This window comes from Ceratotherium simum, chromosome 17, assembly GCF_057802395.1.
Source record: "Ceratotherium simum simum isolate JZ-2026a chromosome 17, ASM5780239v1, whole genome shotgun sequence".
Classification (NCBI taxonomy): domain Eukaryota; kingdom Metazoa; phylum Chordata; class Mammalia; order Perissodactyla; family Rhinocerotidae; genus Ceratotherium; species Ceratotherium simum.
The window spans coordinates 56,853,753-56,875,000 of NC_141916.1; the positions used below are offsets into that span (position 1 = coordinate 56,853,753).

The 21,248-nt window shown below is 46.2% G+C and overlaps 1 protein-coding gene across 4 annotated transcripts in view; it reads left to right on the forward strand.

The window, feature by feature from the left end:
- Positions 1–21,248, forward strand: part of CRACR2A (calcium release activated channel regulator 2A) — a 156,085-nt gene that overhangs the window by 13,023 nt on the left and 121,814 nt on the right. For 3 of the 4 annotated variants that reach the window (XR_015555014.1, XR_015555016.1, XM_004438755.3), the window contains one exon: positions 5,493–5,738. The gene's annotated coding sequence lies outside the window, so the exon portion shown is untranslated. Of the gene's footprint in view, positions 1–5,492; positions 5,793–21,248 lie in introns of all 4 variants that reach the window. The other variant, XR_015555015.1, reaches the window with a different exon arrangement.

Here is a 21,248-nt window from a genome sequence, read left to right on the forward strand (position 1 = left end):
TTAATGAAGGTCTGCTTGTGGAAAACTGGAGTTTTGTTTATCAGATAACATCTTCATTTCTCTTATTCTTAAAGGATATTTTCTTTAAGTACAGAATTCTCAGATGACGGTTACCTTTTTTAAGCATGTCAAAGGTATTCTACAGCTGTGTCCTGGCTTATACTCATTGGAAGGTAACTTATCTTTTCTCTTTGGCTGCTTTCAAGATGTTCTCTTGTCTTGGTGTTCTGCAGTCTCACTGAGAAGTCACTGGTGGTGGATTTCTTTTTATTTATTCTTGGGATTCACTGGCATTCTTGAATATGTGTATTGGTATCTTTCCTCACTTTTGCAAAATTTTTAGCCACGAACTAATGTTCAAATGCTCTCTCTCTCTCTTCTCCTTCTGGGACTCCAAAGAGACATATGTTAGCCTCTCTTTTTCATGTCTCTTGAGCTCTCTTTCACATTTTTTTTTTGAGTCTTTGTCTTTCTATGCTGCATTTTGGTTAATTCATTTTAACCTAGCTTCCAGTTCGCTACTTCTTTCTCAGACCGTATCTAATATGCTATATGTCCGCACTTTGTAATTTCAGTTAATTTTTATTTCTAAAAATTCTCTTTGGTCCATTTATTCAAATCTTCTTGGTTATTTCTCATGATATTTTTGTTTCCTGTACATATTTGCAAACTTGTCTTTAATTTCTTTAATTACATTATAGAGTAGTCTTCCCTTATCCACAGGGAATATGTTCCAAGACCCCCAGAGGATGCCTGAAGTCATGGCTAGTACCAAACCCTGTATATACTATGTTTTTCCTATACATACACACCTATGATAAAGTTTAATTATAAATTAGGCACAGTAAGAGATTAACAACAATAGCTAATAATAAAATAGAACAATTATAACAATATACTATAATAAAAGTTACCATAGATCTTAGCAACCTCAGCGTACAATTTTTTTTTCTTTCCTTATTGTTAAGAACTTTCATGTTTTCACTTAAAGGAAGCACTTTACGGCTTCTCTTGGGCACACCCGAATTGCCAGCATCACTACTCTTGCACTTTGGGGCCGTTATTAAGTAAAATAAGGGTTGCTGGAACACAAGCACTGAAATACCATGACAGTCAATCTGATAATTGAGACGGCTACTAAGTGACTAACGGGCAGGTGGTGTATACAGCGCAGATCTGCTGGACAAAGTGGTGATTCATGTCCCGGGTGGGACGGAGCAGGACAGCGCGAGATTTCATCATACTAATCAGAATGGCATTCAACTTAAAACTTATGAATTGTTTATTTCTGGAATTTTCCAGTTAATATTTTTGGACTGCAGTTGACCACAGGTAACTGAGACTGTGGAAAGTGAAACCGCGAATAAGAGGGGACTGTAGTCATTATAGTCAGTACCTGATATTCCATTATCAGAAGAAAGCCCTAGCCAGTGAATTCCCTTCCTTTCTTCCCAGTCCATCAATGCTTTTAGAAACATTGTTTTTTGTATTTTATACAAGATTTTCAGTTGTTTTCGGTGGGAGGCTCAATCGAAGTCCTTAGCCTGCCGTAATGCTGGAAATAGAAGTCTAGCATATTTATTTAAAATTGACAAAATTATGAGAGGGAAAAGTAATCTAGGGAAGGTCGGCCTTTGGGACCTAGAATTGCCCACACTGCACTGAAGGTGTTTTATGAACATCTTGAACAGTGCATGAGGTGCCTTAAAGAGAAGCCAGTCAGAGCGTGGCCTGTCCAGCCAGAGTGGCAGAGCGACGGAGACTTGCTCTGCTCCACATCCCAGCCCCACAGGACGTGACACCAGAAGTAGCATGACCAAAGAAGAGGAGGAGATTTTCAGGAGACTTCCTATCAGAAGGAATCATTTCATCTCTGAAGAATTAGAGGCTCCCTTAGGAAAGGAAGGCTTGATAAGACTTGTCCCCCAGTTGCTGCTGTGAGCTCTTCCAGAGCCACTGGGACTTGGCCTTGTCTTTGCTTGGAACTCAGGGTACATATTCTTCCATCCCAGTGGTCCTCTGGGAGTATCCAAAATGGATGTAGAGGGGACCACAGAGTCCAAGCTGGCCTCAACTCCCCTTCTCCCCATTTACCAGATTCAGTCCCTCTGTCCTCTTGATTCCATCTTCTAAATAGCTCTAGAATCTATTCATCCGTATCCACTCATCTGCCACCACCCTGGGCCAGGACACTACCATCTCTTGCCTGGACTGGAATATTTCCCTCAGTGTGTCCACCCCCTATTCCTCCCCTCCCCCACCCCCCCCATTCATTCCCCTTAAGTAACCGAAGTCATCTTTTAAAAATAGCAAATCAGATCTTGTCTCTCCCAACCTTTTAGGTTTAACTTCAGTGGAAATGCAGGATAAAGTCCCAGATCCCTAACCTGGCCATAAAACCCTGTTCTTTAACCTCATTTCTGGCCACTCTCTGCCCTGCTAAAATTGTTCTAGCCCCTTGGTTTCCTTCCATTTATGAACACGTGAAAGCTCTTTCTCCCTGAAGGTGTTTACACCTGCCATTCTTTCTTCCTAGAATGCTCTCCATCCCCTTTCTTCCCTTACCTTGGCTCACTCCTACTTATCCTGCAGGACCCGACTTAAGTGTAACTTCCTTTCCCTCATCTTCTATGTCAGCCTTGTTGCTCTGTGCTCACTATAGCAAGTGTTCTATATGTCTTCATGTCTTCATCAGGGCGCTTATCTCAATTGTGATCCCGTAATTATTCTTGTAGTTTTTCTTCACTGCATGTCTCCCCCACCGCCTGTAAGAGCTGCATTCACGCACATCCTGCTCGTCACTATTTCCCCGAAACAAAGCACAGAGCCTGGCGTCTGGTAGGTGTTGCTCATCTAGAGAAGAAATCCATGAGTGAATCAGGCTTCTGCCTCCACTGCTCCACTGGAACAACTCTTGCTGAGTTCACCTGTGACCTCGTTGCTAAATCCAGTGTTTCTTCTTAGTCTTCATACTTGACACCTCTACATTTGAAACCGTTGTCAACCTTCTGTAAACATTCTCCAACTCTCCTCATCCTTTGATTTCGAGACAACATTCTTCCTTTGTTTTCTTCTACATTCCTACGCTCTGCATCTGAGCCACCTTTGCTGTCTTGCTCTGGGTGTCCCTCAAGGTTGGTGTCCTGCGTGATTCCAGCCTTCATTCTTTTCCCTCCCACACAGTCTGTGAGCAGCCTTAACTTTTTTCATGGCTTCAACCATCACATTAATGCTGGTGAACCCGAACCTGTATGTCCAGCCCTGACCCTACCCCTGAGCACCAGATCCTTCTTTCTCGTGACATTCTGAAATATGTTCATCCTGATGTCCCGTGGACACCTCAAGCTTCACTTTTCCCAAATGGAGTTATGTTCTTTGCCAGACTTGTTCCTCCTCCAGAATTTCCAATCTGGCTAAATAGTTTGGCTACCTACCTAACTCTGGAGCTAGAAGCCATGGAGTCATCCTGGATACCTCTGCCAGCTCTGTATCCCATGTCAGCTACTATCACACTCTGTCTCTTGAATCTGTCCTATTCCCCCTCTCTCTGCATTGCGCCTGCTGTTGCTTGTCTGAGCCATCACATCACCTCTTACCTGGAATCCCTCCTTCTGGCCTCTTCCCCCTCCAGTCTATTCCTAGCATTAATGCCAGAGATCTCGTCCCGAAGAACAAACCTTAATCATGCCATTCCTGCTTACCCTCCCACCTGTCTCCCTAATGCCTGTGCAATGAAGCCCATTCTCCTCAGGCTGATGTGCAAGCTTCTTCATAATCTACCTCATCTTCCTGGCTGACTTGTGCTTCTCTTCCCACCATTCATATTCCTCTGAATCTGCCACCCCTTCTCATTCCGAGTTTATAGTGATGAGCAGGGGTTCTCAAACATTAGGGGACATCAGAATCACGTGGAAAGCTTGTTAAAATCCAAAATGCTGGACCTCACGCCCAGAGGTTCTGATGCAGTAAGTCTGAAATGAGGCCCAAGATCTGAATTTGGAACAAGTTCTCAGGGGCTGCTGGTGCTGTTGTTCTGACAACCACTGGAAGAAGCACTGGTGTAGGCTGCTAAACAGTATGAGCCCAGGAGCACTGCTGCCTGGGCTGAAATCCTGCCTCTGCCACTTGCTTCCCATATCACTTAACCTCTCCATGCCTCACTTTACTTGTCCATAAAATGGGGCTAATAATATGAGCTACCTCCTAGGCTTTGGGGGAGGTTAAATGAGTTAATAGTCAGAAAGCACTAAAAACAGTACCTGGTTCATTGTAAGAGCTCAGGAAATGTTAGCTGCCTCCATTCTTTGTTATTATTTTTATCATTATTCACTCCTTATTTGTGAATGTCTGCCTCCCTCACTCTTTTTCGCTCACAATTTTCTACTCTTCATTCAAGAATTAGTTTCTTTTCTGAGGCTCTTTTGCTAACACTCCCACAGCCCAGGCCTCCCTCGCCTTCCCCTTTGTGTGCACACAGCCAGTGGGCACGCCCTCTGCTAGTGTCTGCACTTGGCACTTCCCTCCTTACCCGGAGTGGGTCTCACCCACTGTGCACTCTTCAAGGCTTCATTTTTGAGTCCCTGCCTGGTACTTCATAGGGGCTCAAAAATATTTCTTAATTAAGTGACCGAATTAGCGTATGTTGTAGAATTGATTACTGTATTGAAAATATGGTAAAATGTGTCAAGTCTGGGGAAAGGACTTAATACCCAGAAAAAGTGGGGAAAAAAGAATGATGTGGAAGTTTGGGAATGTTATAGTCAGTGTAGTGGGATTGTGCTTTATGAATATGGTCCTGTGGTCTTGGGACCATCTGAGTGCACATTGCTAAGGGTAATCTGAGCTGCAGGTAGCAAAATACCCTCAACTCAATGAATGTAAACAATAATGACATTTGTTACTTATATAATAAGTCTGGAGGAAGGGTGACACCAGGGTTTTTTAATCCAGTGATTCGATGATGTCATCAAGGACCCAAGTTCTTTCTATCTTTCTCTGCTCTTCCGTCATGCTTCCCCCTCATGATCACAATGTGGCTGCAGAAGGCTGCAGAAGACAACATCCAACAGAGGAAGAGGTTCCTGCATCTCCCTTTTTAAGAGCCGGGAAAGTATTTCCAGGAACACCTCCAGGAAGACCCTATCGTGTCTCAGTGACCAGAGGTGGGTCTGAAGCCCACCTCTAATCTACCCTCTGGCGAGGGGCCTGCGTTTGCTTTGACTGGATAAGGCCCTGTCGGGGTAAGGTCACTTACCCTGAGTCATGGACACAATTGGAGTTCTGTTAGAAAGGAGGAAGGGAGAAATGGATGTTGCTTAGGCAAGCAACAGTGTCTGCTTCAAAGCTCGACCCAGACGCCAGCTGGCAGTTTATTTGAGAAGTCACAGGATGGAAATTAAGTGACTTCAAAGGTCTTTTCTACGCTGAGAATCTATAATGAATTTCTTGAAATTGAAGTGAGGAGACCTTTCCTCTGTCTGTTCCCCCTGCAGGTCATGCTCCGACCACAGCTGCCCTTCAGGAGACTGGCCCCGAGCCACAACCGGGTCATCAGGCTGCTTGTCAAGGGTGGGGCGGCAGCGACCTGTCACTCTTCCTCATGAGCCCAGCCCGGGTCTCCACCTGGCACTCAGCGCGGCCACGTCTCTTCCTCAGGACAGAGCTGCAGGAGGAACCCGGGGGCAGCCAGCCCCCAGAGACCTGGGCTTCAGAGGGCGCTCCAGGGGAGTTCTGTCGAGGTGAGCTGCCTCGCCCAGCCCCAGGTGTGTAGCTGGACACGAGGCCTGCTTATGGTAAGAAACCGAGGTTCCGAGAGGCAGGGTGTAGTGGGAGCAGCCACCTGCAAGAAAGCAAGTGTTCTGAATGATGATGCAGAGGGCTGTGTCTCTGCTAGTGCTCTCTGATTTTCTGCAACCCCTCTTAAAAACTCTGTTAGTCAACTTAGCAGAGCAGACTCCCTAGCCACATGGATCTGTGTTTTCGGCATGTCACATTTATGGAGAGCTGCCGAGTAGGCTCGTCGTCCATCCAGGGTCTGCCTCTCTGAACAGAAAAAGAAAGCTAGTAAGAAATGAATGGGAGAATCTTCAACCCAGGATCGCATATAATGATCATGGACAGCAGTGGGGGTCCACAGTGGGCAAGAAGTTTGGGTTCCATGCAGGAGCAGTGATGACGGCTTCTAGAAATTGTCTACTAGCCTGACTTTCTAAAGTTTTCCCAATTCCTCCAGACACACATATCAGGAGCAGCTAAAATGAAGTACAGTAGAAGATTGGCCCCAGATGGCAGTACAGTGGGGTTCAGTTACCAGTGACTTCTGTGGCACCCACTGGGGGTGAAGTAATGCTGATATGGCCATTATGATATGTGTTGTTCTATTTTATGTCTATCTTAAAACTTCAATCAGATTGTCAACTTCTTGAGGGCAATAATAGAATATTTTGTTTCTCTTATGTTCATCATAAGGTCAGTACTCGGTAATTATTTATGGGTTGATTTTTCACTGCATACCTATACAGTAAAAGTGATCAGTCAAGGTGCTAGAATTTTCTTTCATTTGGGCAGAGTTGTTATCAGTATGTATTGAGCACCTACTGAGATGGAACAGTGGCCCAAGTATATTCATTTCCTAGGGCTCCTGTGACAAAGCACCACAAACCGGGTGATTTACAACAACAGAGGTTCAGACCAGCCCTGGTGGCCTAGTGGTTACATTCAGCACACTCTGCTTCAGCGGCCTGAGTTCAGTTCCCAGGCGCAGACCTACACCACTCGTCTGTCAGTGGCCATGCTGTGGCGGCAGCTCACATACAAAAAGAGAAAGATTGGCAGCAGATGTTAGCCCAGGGAGAATCTTCCTCAGCAAAAAAATTAAAATAAAACAACAGAGGTTTATTGTCTCAATTCTGGAGGACAGAAGACCGAAGTCAGGATGTTGGCAGGGCTGTGCTCCCTCTCTAACCTGTGGGAAACATTCCTTGCCTCTTCCTAGATTCTGGCGGTCTGTTGGCAATCTTTATGTTTCTTGGTTTGCAGCTGCATAATCCAAGCTCTGCCTTCATTGTCACCTGGTGTTCTCCCTGCGTGTCTCTACTTCACGTGACTGTCTTCTTATAAGGACACCTGTCACAGTGGGTTAGAGGCCCACCCTACTCCAGCATGACCTCATCTTAACTAATGTCATCTGAAATTCAGACCCTATTTCTAAATAAGATCACATTCTGTGGCACATTCTCTTGGGGTTAGGACCTCAACACGTCTCTGTTTAGAGATCACTCAACCCAGAGTACCTAGTGAACTCTTTCACAGTGACAAGACCAGAATGTACAAAAGGCTCAGGTGTGTATTAAGTGTCCCTGGGTGCTGACTGGAAGGGACAGGGAGCAGACTCAGCAGGGCGCGTGTCCTCTGTTCTGTGGGCATTCTCCAGGGGAGTTTGTGTGAGCTGGGCCCAGCTGGACACGCCATGATACTGCACGCCAGGGGAGGGGCTCCACCCTCCTGTTGCCCCCCTTTTTATGGGACAAGTCGGGGAGAGGCCTTGACAGAGGGGAGCAAACAGACCATTTGGGTTCCAGGCAACCTTGACTTTGGAATAAAGTGGAGGAGCCCCACCTCATCCTGTGGAAAGTGGCACCTCCTTCTCCTAGGAGAGGAGGAGCTACTGGGCCCAACCAGCGCGTTGCCAGGCAATTCAGAGAGGGTTCCAGATGCCAGATGTTGAACAGCCCGCTTGTCTCCAAACCTAGTAAAACTTAGACCCCGTGCTGCCAACTTTCTACCTCCCCTGTTTAGGACCCCTTAGTGCAGAGGTTGTAAACCAGAGGCCACAGGCCACTTATAGTGTGTAGATGTGTTTTGTTCACAGAGGCTGGTGTTCACAATGTTTTCATATTACTTTATTGAATAAGCAATATATTCACATAGTTCAAAAATCAAATCATTATAGAAAGATATCTAGTGAAATCTTATCCTGGCCTCCATCTGCCTGTCCCGCCCCTCCCTAGTAACCACTTTTATTAGTTTCTTACACATCCTTCTAGAGTTTCTTATTGCAAATATATCAGTACAAATATGTACTCTGCCTCCATCCCTTTCTTTCTTACATAGTTATAGTAAACTCTACACACTTTATTTTTTTGCCTTGCTTTTTTCACTTAATTTATCTTGGACATCTTTCCCTATCAGTATGTTGAGAGCTTTCTCCTTTTTCACAGGCGAATAATATTCCATTGTATGGATGCACCCTAATTTATTTAAGCAATCCCCTATTGATGTACACAGGTCGTTTTCAGTCATTTGGTGTTTATTACAAGTAGTGCTGCAGTGAATAAAACTGCCGTTTTGTATTGAACCTGAACATTTATAACATTTAGAAATTTTGAAATATTCTTGAATTATCAAAGGGCTTGGAAACACTGGGTTCTAACAGCTGTGTGTTGATGACTGGTTGGATTGAGTAGCGGCTATCTCTAAGGGTCCCTAACGTTAAGACTAGCCTTCTTCTCCCATCTGACATTTCCCTCCCCACCTCTCCCTATCTCTCTTCCATTAAGGCTGAGTGTTGACTGCCATTGAGCATCATGATGGTGCTGTTTTTCTTATAGTGGATTCAGAAGGAAGGGGAAATCACTCTTGTGCTCATGTCTCTCCCAAGTGGAAAATAAGAGCCAAGGAGACTGTCTTTTTCAAGAAGAAAAGGAGAGGGCAGATTTCTATGTGGATGTGATTCTGCTTCGTTTTGCATCTGACGAGTTGGCTTATCTGTGTTACTTGTCTGGCACTTTAGTGTTCAGCCCTGCCTGGTTACGGCCATGCCTTTCTCATCTCAGAGCAGAGGATGGAACTCTGCTCGCTGGTTGCTTTAGAACTGCCTGGGTAGCTGCTTGGAGACCAGCAATAAAAATGAATGAGACAGTCAAAAATATTGTCCTATTACACATATTATCTCAGCAGATCCTCCTGAGGATGTGGTATTCCTATTACCAATTTATAGATATGGGAACAGTGACAGAGTGAAGTGGCATGACCAAGATTCATAACGTGTATAGGGCAGAACTAGTATCTGAACCCAAGAATTTCTGGCTCTAGAACCTGATGTTTTAACCAATATATTATGCTGCCTCCAAAGTCTTCAAAAAAAAAAAAATGTGTGGTTTGGAGTTACACCTCTCGCCTTTAAGTTTACTATCAGTGGTGGCATGGTGATGATGGTCATGACAAAGATGAGAGAACATCTCTGAAAATGGGTGAGGTGGTGACATGCCCCGAAGAAGGCATATAATAAGAATGCATTTTTGTTCTCCTAACAAAGCTCACCCTTTATGGTCTGTCACCTTGTGTAGAGTAGAATTGGCTCCCTTTGCTCTTTCACTCCCCAAACATTTATGGAGCAACTCTGAATGCAAGGCCCTGTGCCAGCTGTGACATAAGATGAATGAGCCACACCCTGGTCCTTGGAGCCTAGTTAGGACATGTTAACAGAAGGTGTGCAGTGCCACCTGGTAGCTGTGGTGTTGGAATGACATGGATGTGTCAGGCTGGGTCCTGAATGTGATAGAAGAGATGGATTCACTGTGGAATAACAAGGTAGGTGGTTTCCAGTTGTCTTGGGTCTTCATCATTTTACGTTGCTTGATGGAGGAAGGAAGTGAGAGTCCGGAAGTAGAGGCTGTGAGCTAAGGTATTGAGTCATTCTGCCCACAGCCCAGGGTGAAGCTGACAGTGGCTGCAGCTCTGGGGGCTGTGGGCTCTTTGGAGACGGGCTCAGTCCGGGTTGAAAGGTGGGCTGAAGGAAGCCTCCTTTCCCTTTGTTGCTCCCCGTCTCAGCTTGTCTCATTCCTGGTTACTTGTTTAGCGGCTGAGCTGGGCTGTCTCCCCACGGGGCACTTACCCTGGGAGTTAGTGTTCCACCAGAGAGGCAAACTCCTCTTCTCCATCTTCTCCAGTGAAAAACTACTAAGCCCAGCCAGCTTAGGCGAGAACAGAGCACAGTTCATAGGTCACCGAATTTGACCTTTGTAATCACACCTCAACAGAAGGCTCTGCAGGCGGGGTCTTCTTGTCACAAGGAGGCTCCTATCTTGGCTTTTTATTGTTACCATTTATCTTTCTCCTCCCCCAGGTTTTCGTGCACAGCATCTGTCATCTCTGTGGTTATCTTAGAACAACTGGGGGTTTTGCTTTTCGTTTATTCTTTCTCTGAGTGTGCCGCTAACCACAGCAGGCTGCAGGCAGAGGGTGTGGGGAGGGAACCAGCTGCTCTTCATTCGAATACTGTGATCTTGGGCACAGGTGGTGCTAGTGGTGAAACTTACAAAACAGAGGTGTTGAAACTGGGTCCAAGTGACTGCTGGGGATCTGTTGCTTGTGCTTCTATGGATGAGTAATGGAAACTAGTTGTTTTCAGGTTAAAAAGGAGAATTCAGAGCCTGGAATACAGACAACAGGCATGTCTAGGGCTGCAGCTCTGTGTGCTTCTCTGTGCAGGCAGCTGTGTGGAGATACAGGAGAAGAATCCCATATCCTTCTTGTCCTCCAGGAACTTAGTGACAAGAAGAAGAGAAAAACACACAGTTGACCTGCCTTCTTGGGCCTGTTTCCTCATTCAAGAAATGAATGAGATTGGATTTGATTAGTATTCCTAATGGGGTCAGTACTGCCCCCTAGAGTTGTGCTTCACAATTGTTCAGTGGGCATATGAATCACCTGCGGCTCTTGTTCACATTCTGATCCAGTAGCTCTAGTCCCAGGCTCAAGATTCTACATTTCCAACAGATTCCCAGGTGATGCTGTTGGTCCAAGGACCACAGTGCTTTGAGTACTGCAGCCCTAGAGGGCATTTTGGAAATCTCTGGGTGGCTTTGAGTTGCCACAATGACGGAGAGATGCACCTAACATTTACTGAGTGGGGGCTGGGGATGCTAGTTGTGATTCCACGTGCAAATCAACCCCATCAGTGAAGAACTGTCACCCGCCCTGCCCAGACCCAACCCACTGCAGATATAAATCAGTAATACCTTCCCACATAGTAATACTGAAAAGTTCTTGCAGAAGTTATGGCAAAAGCCCAGTCATTTAGGAGACAGTGTTTTGGGAAGAGAAGCCTGAATGGAATAAAGACAAAGTCTTGACATGATTGGATAATTTCCCCATTCCATACATTCTGTCTAGATTAGAGCGTTTCCAAACATACATTTAACTGAAAAGGGTTTCAGTGCAACAGGCAGTCAGTGTGAACGCAAGGAAACCCCATGCAGATTTGTGACAGGAGATCTGAGACTTCATCTAACAGACATGGACACAGGACAACGTACTATTAAATTAGCAGAGGCGTGTGACATGTCACCATCTCAGCGAACTTCTTTATAAAAGCCGTTTTTAAAATAGTTTGTATTCTAATATGCATATATATTTGTAGTACAATGGTAAGAAGTCTCTTGCAGAAATTAGATAGTACAATGATTTACTTTGGGGTTGCTTTGGTTTCTCTTACTCTGATATTCTCCCTTTTTCCAATCCATCCTCCTGTCCCTGTTGCCTAAACAAAAGGATATCATTTCCAAGGCTTTTTTTGTGTGTGTGTGAGGAGATCAGCCCTGAGCTAACATCTGCCAATCCTCCTCTTTTTGCTGAGGAAGACGGGCCCTGAGCTAACATCCGTGCCCATCTTCCTCCACTTTATATGGGACGCCACCACAGCATGGCTTGACAAGCGGTGCGTCGGTGCGCGCCCGGAATCCGAACCAGCGAACCCCAGGCCGCCGCAGCGGAGCGCGCACTTAACCGCTTGCGCCACCGGGCCGGCCCCTCCAAGGCTTTTTCAATGCTCAAGACCAAACGTGTGCCTGCACTGTGTGAGGGGGACTTCTAAATCAGAGACATGTTCTCCATGATACTTTGTCACTGCCCTGTCCCGTGTCCCAGCATAATAAATTATTACGACACTATACGTATATGTAAGGCTTAGCTCATTCACAAGAACAATATGTGTCCTTGTTTTCTCTACATCCACATTAGTAATTTGATTTGGCATGTTATCCCTACCTCAGTTAAGGATATGTCCTTCTTCCTGTTATCAGATACAGATGGGTAAGTGGGTTTGTTATTTCTCATCCTAGCATTTTTTATTGTGTTGTCCTCTGCTCTTTGGTTTCTTTGTACTCCTCATATGGAGTGTTCAGTCTAATCGTATCCATTACAAGTAGGTGTAAGCATTGACTGCTTCATTATGTGTTCCAGTGCAGTCCTGCATGAGCATATTGAAATATTTGTTATCTCTATATAAATTGCTTTCCCTTTTTCTCCTTTATATTGTAATTAGAGCTAAATGATGCATATGGCAACTAACTTATCTAGGAGTTTCATTTCAGGCAATAAAAAGGGTGTTTCCAAATATTTGTTATAAAATTGGGGCGTTGATTGGAGAGGGTGGAGCACCACGGGATTTAATGATCTCTGAGGTCTCTGACATTCTTCGTGCAACATTTAAAAAACAATAGATAACAGTCTGATTTTTGACTGAATTGAAAATAGTCCTGGAGGAGAAAGCAATCTGTGAAAGTTGGTATCACCCATAATGTCTGCTTGGATGAGAAACTATGAATCCTCAAGACTTGAAACAGTGGTTCTCTCCAGGTTGTACTTTAGAAACTGGGAAACTTAAAAAAACAAACAAACAAAGAAACCTACACACACACTTTACACTTTGACCCCACCCAGGGTCATTTGAAACTGGATCTCTGGAGTGAGGCCCATTTGCTGAGACTGAGGCTTACCAAGAGGCTGAGTCTGGACGCCTCCTCAGATGATTCTAATGGGCTGTGAGGGTTGAGAATCACTGCCTATAGTGGGGTAAATGGTGAAAAGATGGATCCACATTCTAAGTGCCAGAACCTATGAATGTGACTCTATCAGAAAAAGGGTCTTTGCAGATGTAATTAAGTTATAGATCTCCAGATGAGATCATGCTGGATTGTCCAGGTGGACACTACATTCAATGACAAGTGTCCTTATAAGAGGCACACAGAAGAGAGACACAAAGAGGAGAAGGGCGTGTGAAGACATAGGCAGGGATTGGAGTTATGGAGCCAGCCACAAACCAAGGAAGGCCTGGAGGTACCAGAAGTCAGAAGAAGTAAGGAATGAATTCTCCCCTAGAACCTTCGGAGGGAGCGTGGCCCTGTGGACGCCTTGATTTAGGACTTCTAGCCTCTAAAACTGTGAGAGAGTAAGTTTCTGTTGTTTTAAGACACCTAGTTTTTGATAATTCATTATGGCATCCCTAGGGAGCTGAAAGTGTGGATAAAATTTGATGAGATGGAAGGAATACAGGAGTTTCTCAGATAGGGAAGCAAAATGAGTGAAAGCGAGAAGGCACGGCTGGAGGTAGAACGGGAGGCAGGACGACTAGAATAGAGAGTGACTTTCTAAGAGGAGTGGGAACGAATTCTGTCGAGAGCCCACCAGAGAATTCCTGGGTGCGGATGATTCCTTTTCTTAGGAAAGATGCCTTCCTCTCCATTCTGTCCTGTCGTCTCTCAGGGAATAGCACTTGCCACACCTCCTTAGACCAAAAAAAGCCCAAGAAGCCCAGGAAGTGAGTTTGCACTTCATTCCACAAACATGGGAGCCGCTGAAGGGTGCTGAGGAGCGAGCGACCTGGCGATGTTTTAGGGAGGCCTGCCTGCCTGGCCTGGGGTTGCATGTCTGAATGAGTGGCATCTGCTGCTGAGTTGTATAATTGGTCACTGAATCCATTCTGCTCTCCACCCCTCCCCAACACCAGCAGTCCCTCCTTACAGTGGTGGCTTCTTGAGTCTGAACAAAGCCATTTGTTTCCCAGCCTTGGAAGTCTGGTGGGAGTGCTGACATCATTGAGTGGATCTGCCGGTGGCTTAGAAGTTAATCCCTTTTGCAGATCCCTAAATGAAGTCACATCACTTCTGATGAATTGCAGAGGGACCATCCTCAGCCCACCATGTTGGAATGAGAGCAGCCAACTTCGAAGCCCACACAATGCCAACTACACTTCTTTAATAACCAGCTGGTTACCTTGTGGAGGCATCTCGAGAGCACTGCACGATGAAGCATGGATCCACACCCTTCCTTCTGCACACTTAAGCAAGGGAAACTTTCATCAACAGTGTCCATGAGATCAGAGACTTCCCTGACTCTCCCCAGCTGGTGCAGCAGGAGCTGAGAGGGGGTGAGAGTGCTTGTACATGAACTCACTAATCACACCGTTGGATCTTGTGTGTGCATTTCCCAGGCATTGTTTTGAACAGCTGACTCAGAAAGGACTAGCAGTGTGGGAGCAGAGAGGTCACCTGAGTATGCTGGCCTCAAGGTGGAGAAACAATTAAGTGCTGCCTGGCAAGAACCATCTAGGGACTGACGGGCACTGAGCTGGGGTTGGGATGGGATTGGATTTGGAGAAAAAAGGAAACAAAGGGGAGCAACCGACCCACATTATTCTTAGTCTTCAACTGTCAGCTGTGCTGGGAATTTACCGTTACCCATTGTCCCAGAAACGAACGAAGGACATAAGCACGCCTTCATTTCTTTTTCTGGGGATCAATGTCCTTAAAGGAAGGAGATCACTTCCTTCCATAGACACCACCCTATGGCACTGTTAGGTCAGTGGCTACCGTTTTAATGTTGAGGGAGATGCTGCAGAATGCTGGGCACAGGTCAGAATGGAGCTGTTGGCCTCAAGGAGTAATTTTTGGATCCCCTGGATAGGACGCCCTGGTAAAGGTCATTCCGGGCATCCTCCTACCTCCAGGAACCCCAGCACCCATCCCTGCCCATCATGGATTGTGAAGGAGAAGGGCATCTTCAAGTGAGATGTGAGGCCGAAGTTAGGGTGCAGGGATGGAGGACCATTGCTGGTGTTAAGTCTCACTGGGGCGTTTAGCTGCCGCCTCCCAAGGCCTTAACCTCACTGTGACCCTAAGGCGGAGGAGCAGTGAAGAGGTTTCCAGTTGAGCAGTAGAGAATTCTAAATGCATATATAGAAAGTTTCAAACCCTGCACCACCAACCTCCTCCTGTTTGCAAGAAAACCTGAGGGATTTTCCCAGGGCGGGTGGAGGGGTAGATAAATGTGACACCAATGGCCCCCTCGAACTGCGGGGAGAAACAGCGGGCTCCAGAGAGTGAGCCCCGTTGGAGAAGCCGTGTGGTGATGGGGAGTCTAGGGCTGGCTGCATTCCCACACGTGGTTCCAACCCAGAGAGGGGCGTTCCAGACACCAGCCACCGTCTGTGCAGCAGACACTGCATGCTGCTTCGTGCTCAGCACTTCAGGAAAGCGCTGGAATATACACTGGGAACAAGACACACAGGCCCTGGCCTCAGGGAGCAGGCCTACAAACTGTAAAGAAGAGAAAAAATCACCCATAAACCCAATAAACAGAAATAATCACTATTAACACAGGGGTGTATTTCCTTCCCATCTTTGTCATCACACACACACACACACACACACTCACACACTTATTGCCTTTCCTCATTCTGCCTTACATTTTAGTTTGTCACATGCATCTATCTCCATTAGACCATGAGCTCTTTGAGGGCACAGATGAGGTGTCACTTTTTATCCAGGTCACCTAACACAGCATCTTGCACCAGGAGGCCCTCTGTAAATGGTAGCTCAGAGAACCGTGCGGTGAGTCTGTCGGCTTTGGAATGCAGTGCATCATTATTTTGAGGAAGCGATTTGCCGTGCTGGTGCTTGCTGCTTGTTGAAGACTTGTATGCGTTCCACAGGCCCCAGTCACTGCTGGGCAGTCAACCAGTCGGCTGGGCAGACGACTGGGGAAGGGAATAAAACTACATAATGATTCCACAAGTGGCTGCGACGCAGGTGGGTGATGAAGTGTGTTCTGCAACCTGCATGGGGTTGAGTCGAAAAGCAGCTCTCCCCCTGTTATTTCACTGAGGCCCTTTTCTTGCTTTAGAATGACACAGTTGATTCTGGCAAATCTTTCTTTATCCTTTCAGATCAAAAATAGTGTTGGCGTTTCACCCGGGGGAAGGTGGGTGAGATTTTCTTCTCTGAGAAATCAGTTTTGGCTCTAAAATACTCTTTGCTTGGATTAAAATTCAAGAGGCTCCTGAGCTGGGGTTGGCTGTGGAGCTAACACAGGCTCTTTTCCACAAAGCTCAGTGTGGGGAGGCTGGGACCGAGTCAGGAGGGGAGTGCACTCAGCAGGCCACAGCTGAAAGCAGAGAGGAGCCCCTGGGGGGTTTCGGGGGAGTAAAAGCGGCGGAAACTGTTCACAGAGCATCAGATCCCTTCAAAGCGTATGTGGAAAACAGGAGAGGCTGGTGGTAGACTGAGTGCTTTCCTTTTTTGGAACAAAATGTAGGAAATTTATTGGTATAGATGGTAACAGAACAGTAAAAGCAGATATAAGGGAGACAAGCCCGTTTGCCCTCTGATGTTTGTTATTTAGATGTCTGTTTTTCTTTAAAGGATCTGTGGCATAGCAGAAGCTATTTCTAGAATTAAATATCTCTGAGGGAATTTCATTACAAGACCAAGGAAAAAGTCTGCAAGGTTTTGGCTTCTGATGAAAAGCATCTAAGACCAAGCAAAATCAAAAAGAACCCTTAAACAAATTCTTGATTTGGTTGAGATGAAGAAATCTCAGCCGGAGAGCGCTTTTTAGAGCCAAACTGTGGAGACCGGAGGGAGGAAATATGTAGGACTCAGCCTCAGAGACTGCCTTCTGCATGGGATTTCCTCTGTCTAAACACCAGGAAAAAGAAAGGAAGTAGAAGGAAGCTGGTGGTTTACACAGTGCAAAAGGCAAGATGAGGGGCCCGAGGCCCGAGAAAGCCAAGTGACCTGCCCAGAGTTAGGACGTTAGTGGTAATGTCACGGAATATGCTTTTTTAAAAAAATCCCAAATCTAGTTTTCTTTCTGCAATTCTACATTGCTGTGTGGGGTCAAAGGGATTTAGTAGAAAGAACATAGGTTTGGCATGCACTTGGTTTCAAACTGGCTGTTTTGGACAAGTTTTTAATATTTTTTCCAGACTCAGTTTACTCAAGACTTACGTTACTGTATGAAACTCCACCTGTGCCCAAACTGCCCCAGGACCATCCCTACCTTCTCAGCTGTATAGCTGCCTGGATCTCTCAGGCATCCTGTTGTGCTGTGCAGGGCATCCTCTGGTGGTCAATGGGTGTCCGTTTGGTTGTCACTTAGAGGGGAGGGATGAAGGGAACAGCTCTCTCCGCCACGATGCTGACGTCACTTCTGTCCCCAGCCCATCAAGCATGACCTCCAGCTCTTGACAGCTCTCCTCCAGGCCTCACGCACTCACTGGCTCGCTCGTCCACGCAGGGCCTGTTCCTGGGGACACAGCAGTGAACCTAAGCAACAAAGCCCCTGCCATCAGGGAGCTCATGTTCGAGACCTGCGCTGTGCAATAGAATATAGTGTGAGCACACGTGTGCTTTTCAATATTCTAGTGCCACGTCAGAAAAAGGAGACAGGCAAAGTTAATTTTGTTACCATTTAATTAACCTAAAGTACCCCAAATACTATAATTTCAGCATGTAGTCATCTAAAAATTTCTTAATTAGATATTTTACATTCGTTTTTTTTAACTAGATTATTTATACAGCACATCTCAATTTATACTGGCTGCATTTCAAGTACTCAATAGCCTTGCTTGGCTTGTGGCTACTGTATTGGACAGTGTGGTTCGAGGGCTCAGGAGCAAGCCTCTGCCATCCTCCCAGTGAGGGAAGTGCTTCACTGCAGGCCCTGCTGCCTGAGGGAGGACGCTGCCACCAAAGGTACCCTCTCCCAGGGCGCTCTCTTCCACTGCCAGAGCATGCTGATGCCGTACGGAAAGAGGGAGGATGCCTGTGCCCCAGAGCTCTGTCCTAGTCTGTGCGTCCAGGCAGGGGAGTGACACCGTGCTATCCTCTCTGCGATAATAATAATCGTCATAGTATAATTAGTACTTAATGAGCACTAAGTATGGGCCAGCCCCCTGCAAGCACTTCGTGTGCTCTGTATCTTATCATCTTCATGACAACTTTACAAGAGAGGTACTGATACTCTCCATGTTTAATGGAGGAGGAGAGCTGGCTCCGAAAAGTCAGAGAACCTGCTGAGGCTCACATGAGAAGTAAGTGACCGACCTGGACTTGAACCCAGGGCTGTCTAAAGCCAAAGCCTTGTGCTCTTAAAACAGAGACAGCACAGAATGAGATTCAGGATGAACACAGGCTCCCAGAGGCTCTCTTCCTCTGCGTACAGGCCACACTGCCAAGTCAAAATGCTTTGGAGATGAAGGTGTCATTGAGGATGACTCAGTGTCCCATGGAGAGGTATGTGAGACGTCAGCACCCCCAGGCCCAGCCCTTCACAGCTGTTGTCCAGGTTCCATCACTGCCAGCATGTTCCTATTACAAATAAGATAGCACAGCCTTTGAAAACCATGTAGTAACATATGTGTGATACAAATAAGATATTTATTTATAGAAATAGATAACAAAAGCTCTGTTGACTCTGAAGCACCATATGAAGGCGTGCATCATTATTATATGGTTATTACTATTGTTATCATTCAGTGGATGGTGTCTCCAGGGTGCTTACCATAGCCCAGATCACCGCAGTGGTGCCTGTAATATTAGATGGCAACTGAGAACATAACCTGACTTGAATATTCTATCCCCAGTGGATCCCAGCACCTGGAAGTTCTTGAGCTTCACTTATGAATATATTGCAATAAAAACCCAGTGTACAGGTGAGCTAATTAGCCAGGTGTTTTCATTTGCCAGTTTGCCTGGTGCTGAAATCAGTCTTCTTCGGCCTTGGGTGGTCAGCAGAGCACAGAGCATAGTTAGAGAGACACTTAGAAACGTAGAAATGCTGTACACTCTCTGGGGCCCACTTTAAGTCCCACCACCTTCACGGAAGCCTTTCCTGACATGCCAGCCCCTTCCAGGCCTCTCCCACCTCTGATGTCCTGTAGTCTTGAATGCCTGTGCTCTTCAGACGCTGAAGCCCCGTCTTGTATTGTTAGCTACACATTTTCTGTATGGTCGTGCCCTTTCTTTCCCATTCCCAGACTTCTGTGACTTCTCCTGGTGACAGTCCTGTGTTGACTTCTTTGATGATCTAGTTGGTAAACTCCATCTTGTTCCAGAGAGGGTTTAAGGGAGCTGTTTCATTATTCTTAGTGTGCATGATGTCCTAAATTAGTTTTCGTTTGGTTTTGCATGCTGCTTCTCCATCCAGAATATACAGCCTTTGAGAACTGGGCTCTTGTAATCTTGGCCTCCTACTAGAATATCTGCCTGACTCATAGTGGGGACTCAGTGACAGTGTGTTGCTCAATATCAAGCAAAGGCTGGTGCCCCAATCCAAATCCGCTCCCTCTGATGCTGGTCACCTGCATAGTACCCTTTACTCTATCTCCCGACGGTCACCATGATTTGTATTGTATACTCATTAGTTTGTTAAAGCCTCTCCCCCGCACTGGAGACCTTTTTGGTTGTCTGCTGCGTCTCCCGTACCCAGTACAATGCCTAGAACCTGGCAGGGCTCGGTCGAGACTAGTTCAGTAATGCACGTGTGAACGAATCAGCTTGGTCACCGTAGAAGAGGGCAGAGGTGAGGAGAGGAGGGAGTTAGGACCTGGGGTGCTCAATGGCTTTCTGAAGGCTTCAGCCATGGAGAGAAGTGAGGTCAGCTACCAAAGGGCATGTGGAATAATGGAAGACACGTGGGCCTACAGGTCAGGGGCTCTGAGGGGCAGGCATTTTCCTGCACTAAGGGTTATTTTCTGTGCAACCCTAAAAAAGTCTTGTGAGGGTTGAAGGACATATTTTTGTGAAACTGCTTTATAAACCATAAAGTAGCAGGGTAAGATGTTATTCGTCACCATAAGATCTAGTCCCTGCCTACCTGACCAAATATATTTCTTATTAATTTGATTTAGCTAGGCCAAACATCTCATTTTAAAAAAATGTTTTTTTCATTGTTGCAAAAATATTGTATTGTACTAACAAAAATATTTGAAAATTCAGAAGAAAATCAAAACAAATTCTCTCTTAATTACCATCGAGAAATAACACTATTAACATCTTATGTATAGCCTAAATAGTTTTTTTTCTAAATATGCATGACCTAAGTTCCCCAGGTGTCAGCAGCTGAGGGCAGACAGGGCAGCAGTCCTCTGCTGTTCTCCCACTGCACTGGCTGTGCCGAAGGCCCTGCCAGGGAACCCCCGGAGGGTGAGACCTCCCCACTCTGGTTGCCTGCAGCAGCCTCGGCAGCAGTGCCAGGAGCAGTGCCGGTGGTACTGGGAGGGACTCTGGGAGGGGCTGTCTTCTCCCAGCGCTTGTTGCTATCTGAAAGTGCTTACTGGGTTTATGTATTTATTGTCTCTCTCCACTGGAATATAAGCTCCCCGAGGTCAAGCGCTTGCTGGATTTACCTTATTGCTGCCTTTTGGCACCTGAAACAGTACCTGTGCATGGTAAGTGTTCACTGAGTGAGTGAATGAACTCCGAGTGCTGTGCTACCTCATACAAAATAGGAAGCATTAGATGAGCTGTGCATGTGAGCTGTACAGGGGCCAGATTCGTTGGTAATATACTTCTGGTTGGCCAGATGGAGCTGTGGTTGGAGATGTGGCCTCAGCAAAGGTATGATAGATAGCCCTAACCTCCTTGCAATCACCACTGCTACCTCCAGTAATTTCAAGCGTGCTCTCAGACCATGCTACTTAGCATGTCACCAAAGCGCTCTGCCAAGTTCCTCTCCAAGTTCACAGTCTTAACATCCCCAACTGCCCTAGACAAGGAGGCGCATCCTTTCCTTGCCCCAAAGCCTGTTCTTCCTCCCCCTTTCAACTTGCTCTCCTTATGGGGCCCTTAGGCTTTTCTTATAAATACTACCGCATTTCTCTCTCAGGTAGGGCAGCGATTCTGGCCACAATTCTGCATCTCTGTCTTCAAAGGTAAGCTTCGTGGTGCAGACAGCATTCATGGATTGGATGCAGAGAGCTTCAAGAGCACTGCTGAGAGCTGGGCCTTCTGAGAGAGGGTCTCCAGTTAGCCCTGAGGCTACCCCATCCTCATACACAAGGGTCTGCCCCCACTGGGCTGGACACAGTCTCCAGATTCAAGTCGCTACACAGACTTCCACTGCTACCCCTCCCGCCTCCTGCTCTTCTCCAAAACCTGGAAGAGGATGGGACTTGGCTTGTTTTC